Source organism: Phaethon lepturus, unplaced genomic scaffold, assembly GCF_000687285.1.
Source record: "Phaethon lepturus isolate BGI_N335 unplaced genomic scaffold, ASM68728v1 scaffold46895, whole genome shotgun sequence".
Lineage (NCBI taxonomy): Eukaryota > Metazoa > Chordata > Aves > Phaethontiformes > Phaethontidae > Phaethon > Phaethon lepturus.
Window position 1 is genome coordinate 956 of NW_010543512.1, and position 14,978 is coordinate 15,933.

The window sequence follows — 14,978 nt, forward strand, 5'->3', positions numbered from 1 at the left end:
CATGTATATTTAAAAAAAAATATATTAATAGAGCGGGTTGCATTTCATAATTTTATGCAGTTTTGTTGTATAGTTTCCATACTGGCCGTTTAACCCAGAATATGCATCAGAACTTTCACAACAAGCTTAAATCACTAAATGTTTTTCTGTTATAAAAGTAGTAGCTTTTTATTTCTAAGCATTCTTTAAATTGCAACAGCAGGATCTCTTTTTTTGAAAGTTGGAAGGCCAAAGAGCATTTACCTCTGACAAAGCAGAAATATTAAAGGGAAAATTTGTATATGTTGTTATCCTACTTTTTCCATTTCTTTCTTCAGTGTTTTGATAAATAGGACTAAGCAGCTAAAATGGGACTAGACAATAGAGGTTTCTGCATAGACTGAGCACCCACGTTCAGTATGCACATACTGTAGCGTTATAACACCTTGATCAAACAAGGGTCTTTGGCAAAAATCTAATCAAAGCCAAGGAGCTGCGTAAGTTAGTGTAGACCAAATCATAGCAATTTAAATGACATATGCAATTAACATTTGAGGCCCTGTTTTTCCATCTCAATCTCTTGAAGATGAGGCAGCCCTGTCAATTTTTTGACAAAGCTTTACCCCGCCATTCAACAGAACACAACAAACACTTTAAGTTTTATTCTTTGAGCTCCTAAAGACTGCTTTGATGGATTTGTCTATGTTATCATAAACTTGATATGCTTAAAAGGCTTGCTTTGGCCTTAGAAGGGAACAACTCTTTCTGGCTGACTAGGCTGGATTCTGGGACTACTGGGAAGAAAAAATACTGGATTTTTTCTTTTTTTCTTCTTGGAACTTTTGTAGGAATGTCAGAACTGCTGAAGCTCCAGAGTAGGTCAGATAATTTTGGCAAATTGTCAATGTGGTAACTACAATACTGTACTGGAAAGAAAAACCCATTAGGAAAATAATAGTAACTAGTATACTTTTTTTATATCTTACTATGCACACAATTTACCAAGAAAGTAAAATAACATAAAAATATTAATTGGATACACTTATGATCAAAGAATAAAGCAGTATGGATAAAACAAGATGGACATCAGCTGGTTTCACTATAGGCTTAAAACACTGAAAATTGTTCCCCTATACAGGCAATAAAATTTTGTTTTTCTAACTACCCCATAAAATAGAAAAATGGGACCTCTTCTTGCAAAAGTTGAAAGGCTATTGCTTTTAATTGTCATTTGCACTGGTTCTATTGCTTTTAATTGTCATTTGCACTGGTTAGAATTAAAAGTGAAAATTTCAGTGCATTGAAACATGCATGCACACACTGTGCTCTGTGCATTGTCTAGTTTATGTCCAGCCTCTGGATATTGTCAGATAAAAGAAGAACACTTTTATTTTGTGAAGGAGGTGCTCTTAAAAAGCAGCAAAGCACACCAGACAAGGGAGAACTACTAAGTTAATCTGCCGTAAAGCAGGACATGAAACTGTGTTTTTCCTGATATATGCAAAAATTAGTGAAGCAAATGTCTTTTACTTCAAATAATGAAAATTCAAGAGCCAAGCCCCTTGTTCCCCCAGTGATGTGACTGGTTTAGGAATAGAAAATTTTCCACAATAACATTACAATTCTTCGTAGTCACTTTAAATTTTTTAACTATTAGGGTTCTCTTTTTCAATATTTTTTTTTTCCTGAAAAAGGAAGTCTAAAAATATGCATTTCATAAAATGAAAACAGTGTGACCTTTATCATCCCAGGACCCCAAAGTTCAGGCTCCAATAAAATATTCTGAAAGACTGGTGGTGGTCTCCTGGTAAAGGCAATGCATGTAGACCTATCTTACACAACAACACTATCTGGCATCTGTCCCATTGTAGAAACGGGAAATAATTATCACAGAAAAGCAATATTACTTTTGCCTCCAGTGGTGTTTATCTTGTCTAAAGCACCACTACCTTGGAAAATAGTGGCAGAGTGAGAGAGCGCTAGGAAGGCTGATGGACACCACAGCCGGTGGGAGCGGAGTGCCACGCACTTGCAAACTTAAAATCTGGCAACCGAAGTAGCGTGGAGCTGCCTTTCAGGGAAGCTCAGAAAGGAGTAGCAGGACAGCTGAGGACCGGAGAGGAAGCTGGAGCTGGGAGAAGGGGTGCTGCACTAAGCAAAGAAGGTAATGTGGCTGGGGGATAACAGGTGTATTCCAGTAAGAGTATGGCAAAGAAGCGAGAGATACACATGTTCCCTTGCTGGAGCTGCTCTCCAGTGTAGGGAGCCTGTCCCAATGGCACAGAGTTCACCGAACCCAAGCCCTTTATGCCCGCTCAGTTTGCGGTTTAACATTCTGTGTCTTTCACCTCGGCGTCTAAAGCCTTGGTCTTGCTAATGCCCACTGAAACGCAGCGTGTTGCTCCTACTCGAAGTCGATGGGGTGACTCACGGGAGTGAAGCGACGTGGCTGCAGAAAAGCCTTTGTGGTGTGGGCAAGGAGCATGCCGGCCCGCGGCGTACTGGGGAGGCAGCTGCTGAGCAGCACGGTGTGTATGCAAAGCAGCTTCCCCAGCGAAAACCCGACAACTGAAGGCGCTGCGATGCCTCTGGACCACTGCCATATACCTTACGTCTTGGGTCACGTGCTGAAATCTGTGCCACGAAGCAGTTGTGTGTGTGCTTTAGTCTTGCTGAAGTCAAAGGGAATTAAGCACGTCTTCAAAGTTCAGCGTGTGCCGCTGTGCTCCTGCGTCCGGGAGGCACACGGTCGTTGCGCTGCCCTGCTGCAGGGAGGTGCATTTCTGTCTCACAACAGCTTTGAGACGGCAGCAGTCGAGTCAAAGGCTCACAATACTTGCTGCTGCTGCATTTTAGCTGTGCTCGGAAGGGAGCACATTCCATCTGAACGTGTGTTTGGTCTTGCACCTCCGAGCGGCGACTGCCCCAAAGCTCCCAAATTTTCAAAGAGTTACATGGGGATTTATCCATCCAAATCCCATTATAATCAATGGGAGCCGGGTGAATAATTACACTGCAGTTCTTTGTAAATAACAGGGAAGGTTGCCAGTTACTGCTGATTATGATGCTGACTTTTTGTAGATATAGATCCACAGGTCTATTGGGAACTGCACTTAGACCACCAGGTTATTTCGCATATCGGTATAGTTTCTGTGCTTACTGTGCATATCACTTCAAAGAACCGAGGTTGATGACTTCTGGTCCACTGTGTTAGCAGTCCGTCTCCTCTCCATCTCCTGTTGTTTCCTTTCACAATCTGAGTAACAAAAAATGGTGGTGTAAATAGAACTCCAACAAAGAGGTCTGTTGAGCCTGTAATGCTCCCCTGAAAGGAGGCTGTCTGAGGGATGAATGGAGCGGCCTCAGCCTAGCAGTAGCGGGGAAATAGATGACTTGGCATTGGACAGCAGCAGGCAGCAGGGTGCATATGCCTAGTGTAGTGGCACATAATGGTTAAGCTAGTCAGTTGAAGGGCTAAATGAGAGGACATTGTCTAACCCTGTAACCGTAACTAAATTGTAACCTGAAAAGAGTTTATAAACATCTGGCTGCTAGCCCTTCTCTAAAGCTTAATAGCTAGATGTGAGGTGCAGAATTTTTTTAAGGCTGCAATTGAAATTATTACTTGGGAGTATTACCGTCTTAAGCAGATCAAATGCATTTCAGGATTGTAGAGTGTATTAAATTGTGGTTTGAACATCTCTGCTGAGTTTTCCCGTTAAATTAGTTTTCACAAGATCAACATTTATGATTGACGCTATTTCCATTTGGAAAGAGACACTCGTTTGGAAACTCATTTTGGTTTCGTGACATCTTGCTGCTGATTTTATAGCTCTGCTCAGTATTTCATGCAGAATTCTAGTCTGGTGGTACAACTTAACTTCACCAATTATTATATTCATGTCTTTATCCCGATGCTCATCTGTTTAAGCTCAAATGGAGTAGGTGACACATCTGTGTCTCTTGATTTCGCACAAATTTAGCAGTGCGGGAACACATTTCCCTGTACAGTCCTATTTTATTTTAATGTTGCTATTCGGTGACAATGAAAAGCATGTACTGGTTAGACTAATAAGCATGTGACCTCCTCTGCAGACTAGCTTTTCAATCTTTTTATAGCTCCCATTATTAATAGGACAGCATCTATGTGCTCCGCATTTGTGTTGCAAATACTCACAATAGTTGGAATCATTTTCTAATTACTTAAACAATGCGCTGTAGCAGCACCAATTGAAATTCCTGTAGGCTACAGGCTTGCTAATTGTTTCCTTTAGTAAACCTAATTTATAGGGCTGTGCAAATAGTTGCTGGGTTTAAAGTATTTTGGCAGCTGAACTGAAAAAAAATGTTATGGACTGAATGGAAACTTCATTTCTTTAGAATTGTCAGCACAGCAACAAGAATTGATTTGAGGTTATAGAAACATTTTTTAACACCTGGCAAACTGTTTCATTTGGTTTTCAGGTACATTTAATAAAAGCAGAGGATTGGATCATAAACGTGCGAGGGAAGTAGTCCCAGCTCTCCCGTTTAATCCACTGGTTGAGTGAGTAGGGCAATTTACTTGCGATGTTAACAACTTAAATTCAAGACCCCAAACTGCTTCAAGCTTTTAGTAAGGTTTGCCTAACACTCAGACGAAAGTCTTAACACTGGAAATTAAGTATTCTGGGATGGAGCTCTGTTTCTTTCCTAGGATGCCTAGATTAAAAAAATAACCCCAGTGGATCAAGCAAGCAAAATCAGAACTCATGGGTCAGGTTTCTTGTGCTGGATCTTCTCTGTTTGAGTCTGACGTGGGGCCATGGCACACATCTGCAGGGGCAAGAGAAAGGCTGAGAATCAAGAGATAGGCTCTGACCCCTCTACTTCACGTTCTCCTGACGCTGTGCAAAGTGAGTAACCTAGTCAACAGGCCATAAGCTTATTCTTTCTCTATCTGATTTATTATATAAATTTATACAACTTGGAAAAGCTTCAGGAGCAGAACTTGAGAGTGAAACACCCAGCATACTCCCCATTCAAGTGTGTAGCTACCAAAATCTCTGGTTGCTGGTTGAGCTCTTGGTCTGAACTAGGACATGGAGCACAGAGGGGAGGAGAGGACAGATTTAAACCTGTATCTCCCACAGCCTAGACAAGTGTTTGCCATCTTGTCTCACGTATCTTATTTGAGTGTGCATGAGTGAGTATAGATAATGCCAGTGACTGTGCAAGTCTGCTACCAAAACTGGAATATTTCATTTCAGAAATGTCCACTCCCAACCTTGGAAATGAAAAAGAAACAGCACTAGGTGAATTTCCCCAATTTGAGTCATCCAAACCAATAAACCATTTAATGAAAAAAGGTTCAGCCAGCTGTACTCAGTTAAAGGAACTTCTCATAGTGTGAAAATTGACAAAGACCTTGGGTTTTCCATTTATCTGAAATTGCTATCAATACTGTAATTTTTATAACACTTTTTGAAGAGGCTTATGCTCTTGAAAATCTCTGAGCAATACTGTACATTTGGGGAAACTTGTTTAATAAAAAACACTTGCAAAAGACTTTCTATTTGTTGTTGTTTTCTAGTATTTTTACTGGATCTGGAGTAAAAACAGCTACTAAGAAGGTCTTATTTTTCAGTCTTTCTGAAGACTATGCATTTCCCATAGTCTGCAAGTTTTCTTCCTGTTCTTCAACATACTTATATTTTAGCGATCTGAATTAATGAACCTTTGGTTTTTTTCCTCCCCTCTATTCTTTTCAGGACCAAATAATATCGACACATCTGCTATGTCTTTGTTGCTTTACTCTGAATGCCTCCAGAGGAAAGTAAATTACAAAAAGAAGGCACTTTGCCAGGCGCAGACCTAAGTGTATGCAAACTTTGGTCATTCAGTTCTCAAGGTCAAGTCTAGTGAATCTTAACTCTTCACAAGATGGGTATTTTCTTCTCCCTGCCCCTTGCTTTCCTCCTCATCTGCAACCTTCCTGTGAGCTGTAGCATTTATACCATAACATTGAGAGTAAGCATGAAATGTCAAACTAAGAATTCCCTTCTGGGGTTAAGCTAGCGGTAGATGACTTTAAGACTATGCAAGCCCCTGCCCCAAACTGGGGGTTCGCTGTGACCTGTTGTATCCCTATCGCTAAAGATAAACTTGAAGAACCAGCCCTCCTCTGCCTTCCCAGGGATTTGCTCTCTTATCTCTAGTTGTTGCTCACTAACACTTCTCTCTGTCAAAACCCTCTTTGCTGCCCTAGCAACAAGCATCCAGGCTCTTTTCCAGCTGACATAAGCTTTCTGCCACCTCCTGATGACAAGTGCTTCCAACATTTCCAGCTGTCAGACTTTCAGCATCTGCTCCACATGTCACCAGGCTGACTTCGCTGAACCTCGGGCAGCTTTGCACTCAGCCAGTTGCCTGATGCTATACAGTGAGAATGACTTCATCCTGACCGCAGTCACTTGTCCACCTCTTTATGTGCTGAAACAGTCACAGTCAGGGTTGCTGGTTTTTTCTTCCAGTTAGCTTCTGCTATTGCGTTTATACACAAGTGCATGTTTTATTCAGACTTAATCAGCTATTGCATTAATACTATTTTAGAGCAGTGGCTTCGGTAGGGCTCCATTACGTTTGTTCCAAGTGCTTCTCTTCTAATTGGAGTTTAAGCAGGAGTGACTGTTCTGAATTGTTGATGTCCTTAACTTATCTATTAGCATGACATCTAGAAAATAAATACTCTTCCTGTTAAATAGTCGGACTCTTCAAAATTAGTCAATACTGAATTTACTCTGCTTCTATTAATGTATATGGAATTTTAACGCTGATTTCCCTAGGACCAGCTCTAGGCCATCATTTCACACTTCATAAAGTCTACCTAGAATGTGTGTTGGTACCAAATTCTCTGGCAAATCTTGTCCCCCCCTTTTTTTTTTAGCTCTGTTTCTGCACCCTACTTTCAGTAGTGTGTCAGAAATGGAATACATCAGCCAGATGAGAATCTCCCACTGAAGTAGATTATGCCATTACAGTATTCACCAGCACCTTCTTCTTATCTCTTTTTTGAGTGCTGCTGTGTGTAAAGTTTTCCACAAGCTCTTCTAGATCCTTTTTCTCCTTGAGAGGATCAAAGATAGAATGAGTGTGGGAGACAGGCAAGCAAGAGGAGAGCTCAGCTGGCAAATGTAGCAAACTTGGGCCTTGGGTGCTCATCCTTATCAAGATTACTGTAAGGCTGAAAAGGTGTATTTTTTATGTCCAAGACACAAGTGTGCTGAGCCCTGCCCTGCACGTGGTCATTAGGCTGCCATTTGAAGGGATCCAGCCTGCTGCTCTTCTCCTGGCATGTGGGAGCTCAAAGGGCTGGAGCAACACTCCAACCCTCCTTGCCTGCTATGAGATCCCAGGGGACCCTTTCATGTACTAAAGGGACAGGCTATACAAAGACAAGGTTGATGCTGCAAGCTCTTTAATAGCCCTCACCAACTTCCCTTGGTGTTGGACAAGCCATAGCAGCAAATGGAGACTGCTGTAACATGCTTGCTTCTTTGCAAATGCCTGGGCTGAGGGCCCGTTTTTAGGATGCGCTTTGTGTGACCTACCTGCCACTGGCGTGACTGCCTCCCCATGCATCAGATGATGAAGCCATAGGGATAGGTGGGTCTTCTGCTCAGCTGCTGAACTTGCCACAAACACACATGGTATTTATTTGGTTTTATTCAGGGATGATTTGGGGTTGAGTAAAAGAGCTAAGCTGATGCACCATCTGCTTTGTGTGATTGATAGCTCTGTCTTGAGGAAGGTAGTGGGAGCATACAGCTGGTGGGGGGACAACAAAATGGAGCCTCTATGGAGCAGCCCACATCTAGATACATTATGCACATATTAAGTGTGGTTATTGCTAGGTGAACTTCACCCTAAGCTACGTTGTGGCACTCTACTACCATCGGAGATGTGCTGTATTGTAATCCATTTTCTAGGTGTCTCCAATGATCCTTCCGTGTTTCATATGGGAGAAAATGCAGTGTCTCTTCCATCTTCCATTTTGAGAAATCTCATTAGATAACGGACCCTTTAAGAACTATAACTATATTGCTGACTTTAATATTACTCTTTGCTGTGTGCTAGTTAGTTGCAGCAGTTGCCAGGCAAATCTTTAAAGTTAATATAGTTTCCTGCTCTACTGTGTTGTAGAAAGCAACGTTTCATACAAATCTTTTCTTGTTCATCTACTTAATGTAGTAGTACAAAGTTGAGAAGGATGTTAATACTTCCAGCAAGATTTCTAAAGCTCAGTTCTGGATTGAGGGACTGATTTCCATGCATTGTTTTCTCGTTAAGGTAGAACTAGCTTTAGAATTTCAGAGCTCTCCCAGTAAGTAATGTATTCTAGTCAAATGATGGAACGAAAGGGTTAAGACAATTTTAACATTTCACATGTGTGGGACAGATTATGGTACTACCACTTGCTAATATTTTCAACAGTCTAGATCCCTTTTCCAAAATCCCTGGGTGCCAAGTGCATTAAACTCTCTAAGGATATGTGTGTTGCAGCCAAATTTTTAAATATATGTGGGTACCTCAAGCAACATATAAGCATCTGTAAGCATGTAGCAGGATTTTAAATATGTCTTCTTACGTTGCTTCCAGCAAAATTAATTTTTTGTCCTTTTGTTGTGTAGATTACTTAAAAATCAAAACCTAAGAATACTTTGGACTGAGCTTGTGCTGTAGTTTCCTAGACTCTTTTGAAAATCTATGCTCTATGTAAAAATCCACATTGTGTGAAAAAAACCCTACCATTCATATCACTGGGATGAATGCAGTGCTACAGATCACAGAATGTAAATGAGAGTACTGACAATTTTTCCCATATTGAAGAATCCCGCATCTGAAGGAAACAAAGAGGCTGTGTGAGGCTATAAGATTATCTTCAAAATAATTTTCTTCCCTTGTTGAAAACAAATTATTAAACCTCCTAGTTCTTAAATTACAGCATGTTTTCTTGTCTTGCCTGATTATTGGCCGGGCGGGGAGGGGGGAGTTGCTCTAGTTTCCGAAACTCTACCTCTCAAAACTCTTTTGCCTTACCTATTACAATTAAGCTATTGTTTTGCATAGGAAAGTGGCGTGACTTAATTCAGGTTTGTGCCTCAGAGTAAACTGCAATGATTAATAGCTCTGTGTGTGCCTAATGAGGTGAGCCCTGCAGCCACTGAAGCACCTGTCTCCGTGTGTAAGCAGCCAGCGTTCACTGTTGTGCGTGGCTGGAGATTCACATTACAAAAAAGGCAATTAAACAACGTTAGGGATTTGAAGCAAACTAACAATGCAGGGAAATTGCTAGGGAAGGATTAGTTATCTCTTGCCTGATAAAAGCCGGTATGTTAAATTGTCCTTCCATAGTAGCGCTCCGTATGGGAAGTTTACTGTCTAATGAATACTGCCAGGGTTAAGCTCTGAAAACAAAGACCTGGAAAGTTGGAAGTGTGCTTAAATTAGCATTTCTGCTACCCTGTCAGATCACTCCTAAGGCTGCCAGTTGCTGCTACTTTTGGCTGTGGCTGTAAGGGCAACCTGTTGTGTCTAAACAGAAAATACTCCCATGATTTTAGCATCATCTTTGTGGGTTGAAAATTACCCCAAAAGGGTGATCTGCAGCATTTGAAAAACCTGCGTTATCATCGTTGCCTTATTATGGGTCTTAGAAGGTATATATGCTCTTTCTTGGGTCTTTCCTGTAAGACGTTGGGCATACCCGCTGCTTCTTGTGTCTGTTCTGTGAGACACTGAGCATACCTCCTAACTTGTGCTGGCCTTTCTTGCAGGACAGCCTCTCTGTGCGCGCAGTAATTGGTTTTGAAGTTTGCTCCATCATCTGCTTTGTGGTGCAGCTTTCTGCGTTGGTTGGTTATTTTGATCAGTCGTGAGAGCGATGGGCTGGCTGGCTGATTGCTGAGGTGTTCCTCCTGGCCGGGTGACAGGCTTGCTGGCTGACCTCAGCCAACTGGCTTTGACTCTGGTGGGGGATAGCGGCTAATATTTTCCAAGGCATCTAGGTGATTTAGGAGCCCACGGCTCACCCTGAAGGGGGTTGATGCATTTGGAAAATGTTACCCTATTAAACTCCCCCCAAAGGGATGCAGCGTGGGCTAATTTATGTTTGTAAGACAGCTTGGGGTCTTGGATTCCTGTGATGTGAATATCTTGCACTCTCTTCTTTGTACAGAGGCAAACAAGATCCATTCCTGTGGTTGTTTCATCAGACAGTCAGGCTGTAGTGAAACTACATCTGCTGATAAGAAGGCAACTTCTAGATAAATCATACAGGCATGTCTCTGAAGCCTAGAAATAAGAACTGCTGGCTCCAATAACAAAAGCCTGGGCTGCCCAACTAAGGAAGGACGCCTACTGCTCTGGTAGCAATCAATCCATCCCCTTTCCTCTGGCCTTGCCAACTGTGGGCACACCACGAGGGCTCACAGGGCTGGCGGGTTTGGTGAGAATGGCAGCAGAGGCAAGAAAAAAGGGGCTGCCCTGCTGGCTGCAGGGGGGCTGCTGGTGCCCCAGCAGGCACCTGGGGGACGATGAGGCGGTCTGTTCTTGAGTTGTGGTGGCTGTGCTCTTCTTGGCTGATACCCTTGATGGATGAGGAGAGGTAGTGAGACATCTGGAAGAGGGTTTGGAGACGTGCACCATGGCCCCAGTGGTGGAACGCAGGGTTATAACAGGGCTGAGATGTGTGGGAGACCAGGCCACGCAAGGGAAGGTGTCCTTTACCTGTGTGTTCTTCATGCTCGCTATATTCTTTAAGTATCTTTATATTCTCCTGCTGCAGAATAGGAATAGTGGCCATGCCTGAGGCGACCAGCATGTGTCTGTAGTGCTCCTTGTGGCATCTAACTGCTCGCCTGTCCTCACAGAAAATCATTAATTAAATTTAAATGCCTCTTGCTGAATTTCCCGCATGGGTCTTTTTATGTCTTAAGCTGGTCATTAGGATTTTTGTGGCTTGTGTGTAGTTATACTGCATGAGTTCTTTAATAAACCATACCGAGGATGAAAGTGTCTGTATGAGAGGGGCTGAGTGGCTTCTCCGTGGGTGTCTGAAGTGAATGAGAACGGAGGGAGAAAAGAAAGGATTAAGAAGTAATTAAAGGATAGAGAGAACGATAAATAAGGAAGAAAGGAAAAGACTGCAAGGAATATTGCTGATGGGTTTTACATTTTAATTTGGGCAGTCTTTTTTTTTTTTTTTACACACTCAGAGGGAAGAAGAAGTTGGAGGGAGCCTTGGTTGCTGTTATGCTTTCAAATTATAATCTAAATGCTGCCTTGATTATACACCATTCTGATTGCTGCGGTCTAGTGATTAGAGCATAAAACTTGGAGACAAAAAATATGCTGTTTTTCATGACATATTTTCCTTTTCTAAAGGACTTGCTGGGTGGCTTTGAATGAGTTATTTCACTTCACTGTGCCTCATTTCCCTGATCTGCAAAATAGGGATATTAATGCCTATTTTTGTGAAGGCAGTCTGAGAAACTTAAATGGAAACTTCTGTATAAATGTCAAGTATCATTATTATTGTTCTTAAACTAATCCATTGTAGTCAACTGCTTTTATAGTTTTTATGAAAGCAAATACAATGGGAGCTACATAATTGGCTGCCTAACAATGTTGTTTTAATTAGAAGAAGACAAAAAGTGACTGAAAAATGCAACAGCGGGTTGCCTTTTTTCATCAATTGCAAAAAAAAAAAAAAAAAAAAAATTCTGCTAGAACAGAACCATACCATACCAGGTAATAAAGTTACTCTGAAGTATATGTGACACACTGATCAGAAGTAACAGGCTCAGATAATTTTTTTTTATCACATGCTCGGTTCACTATTTGTCTCGCACAGTCAAAGATTTTCAATTTTTGAGAAAGTAAGAGTAAGGGTAAAAATGTGAAAAATGTATGTGTTAACTTCAGTGCATCTGAGAGATGACGTTTCCTCAGGCTGCGGCTTTAAAACCTGAATTTTCAGTTGAATAGTTTGCAATATCTGGCTTAGACACCTTTGGAAACAGATAGCATAACAAACACTGACACTCCCTCTCCTTGGTGAGGTGAATATAACCCATCTCTTAATATGATACTGTTAGAACAAGGTAATGGAACTAAACTGGGAAAACGTGAGTCCCATTACTCTTCACATTTGCCTGAATCCTGTTTATCTGAAAGGTAACCCTGCCTCTGCCAGTTCACCCTGGGGGTGGGTAGTCCCAGTGATTCAGCCCAGGGCCACATGCAGAAGACTTTATCAGTAGGGGTATGCTCTTAATCCAGGACACTGATTATACTAGTAAAATTGAATGTTTGCCACTTCTTCTGAATTTTTCCTGACAGGAACAGGATTTTGCTGGTGTAACGGTGATGGAGGAGGGGGAATTTTTTTTTTTTAATTTAAGATGGAGCGATGTTGGTCATAGGTAATATGTCTTCATACATGTAAGTGATTTGGCAAAAATCTGTTATGTATTCTTGGCCTTAACATGACCCCAGAGTGAGTAACTTGTGACCTGTCTGTCCCCATCAGCGTCAGCACTGCTGCCTTCTAGGACAGCCCAATTAAGATAATTCTGTGGTTGCTGTAGGAGGACTTAGTATCTGTAAGGCAGGCTGAGTGGAGCAGTCCTGGCTGTTCGTTTTCGGTCCCCAGAGACTGCGTTGCAATGACTGCCTCTTCCAAGTGCTTTCCTCCAGCAGGCAGCACAAGCCCATTTTCTGCAGGCTCATCTTCAGCCAGCTCCTCTGTATCTCTGAGTTTCTTCCCGCTAACACCAAGGCAGTTCAGGGACAGCTATTACATTATATGCTGAGTGAGATGGGTAGAGCGATGTCACATCTGGGTGCTGATGGCTCTGTAAGATGATGGACACGGTGCTGGTACTAAAATGGTTATGCCATAGCACGAACAGACTCAAATCTGTTTCCTGGGAAGCCAGGTCCATTCAAAAGAAAAGTTTTAAGGACATTTCAGTAATGTATTAGCCTTTAAATAAAGATACTGTTTGACAAATTAAGAGCCAGTTTGGAATGGGGCTTTTTGTTTGGTGATTTGTTGCTTCTTTTTTTGTTTTGTTGGTTTTTTTGTTTTGTTTTGTGGGGTGTTTTTTTTTTTTTTTTAATTGTTATACTTTTGAGGACATTTGTGAAGACTGCTCTTGTCTTGCTTGGTCCTACCATTGTTTGTGCCAGGTGTACTGAGTGCATTAAGACTGGGAGAGGGCAAACAATTGATTTTTCTAAGCCAAATGTGACATGTTGGGTCTTTAGATTTTATCTTGTTATACTGACGATGAAAAAAAAATCACGCTAAATAAATTAATATGATTTTTAACTTTGAACAAAAATCTAGTGTTGGATTTGTATTCTGTCTGTGAATTTTTAACATAAAGCGTTATCCTTGGGAATATTGGACTGCTCATCCTCTCAGTGAAGCTAAGAGGAATTTTTTATGTGTGACAGCACTGGGGAGCAAGACTATTTTTCAGGATAAGTACAATCAAATTCTAGCAGGTAATGCTCTTCATCAGAAAACATTTGTAAGAAAAATGCTTAAAAACAGTCCTCTAGTTACACTCTTAAGGAGGTTTTATTTTCTTTCTCAGTAAGAATAGTGAGTGTACATACACACAAAGCATGCCTTGCTCTACCATTATTCTGGATTGCTAGTTGCAAATGAGATTTTTCTGTCTACTCCTGCACTCCTTAATATGTCTTTTTCAAGTGTAAGAAATGAATAAATGGATTTGATTTTTTAAGCAAGTGGTCTCACTGCATTTCCACATCAGCCAAGAGGAGGGTGTTCTGAGAAGAGATGAAAATGCAGGCAGCTGAACAAAGGAGCCATAGAAACCTCTTCATCTCAAAGAGCTCAACAGACACACATTAAAATGAGTTGAATGAATCTCACTTCCGTATCTCGTGGGTTCATCTTTGGGGAAATGAGGTCCACTATGTTTTGTGGGTTTTTTTGGGTTTTTTTTTGTTTGTTTGTTTTTTTTTGTTTTTTTTTTTTGTTGTTTTGTTTTTTTTTGTTTTGTTTTTTGTTTTTTTCTGATTGCAACACTAGATGCTTCCTCATGCTTCTCTACTGGCCACTTGGGGTGGAAGGCCAAATTTTGCTTTGCCATGACAAAGCCCAGTTGTACGGCTTTCTCCCAGTTCTCCCAAAACAGATTAAAGTGAATACAGACCAAGACAACAGGTAAACTATGAAGTAAAGTTTATATACAAGAATATAACATTTATCTGGAGTATTTACAAGGTTAATTAAAGCAATATTTTACAACTCTTTCAGGTTAACCACTAGGTATATTACAGTTAGGCTACAGATGGTTTAATTTGCAAAATAAAAAAAAAAAGTTGCATTCAGATCAACCATCTCCAGAACTTGTTCATTTTTTTATGAGAGAAAAGGGCTCAGACTTGTGGAAAATAAAATGTGAGAATGGTTAATATACTCTTATTGGTGCCTATGTATCACATGCAAGAGTCGTAACATGACCTTTATAGTGTTAATATATGGCAAGCCATTTCACCTCGGTGAAAGAGTCATACCCACTGTGACAGGCGAGTCGCACGCGTGGCTGTCTTTCTCTGCATCTCCTACTTTTGCACAACAAACATGCATGTATACAGAGAAGCAGCAATATAAATGAACCAGCATTACCAAAAATGAAGAGGGAAAAACCTCAGACCAAAGTCACATTTGCAACCATTAAAAAAAAAAAAAAAAAAAAGCTTTAAGCGAGATACTTTAATACTTCCCCAAAATAGTCATGATTTTTGTTTTTTATTATATTTTAACCTATGTACAAAACCAGAGGGCTCCCTCCCCTCTCAGAGAGCGGTCACCGTGTCTCTTGCCCATGGCATCTCGAGGCTTAGAGGGGCCGAAGCAAGAAGGTGCGGGAGGTCCGGAGAGCTCGGGACAGAGGCGGCTGGTGGGGGCGGGCGGG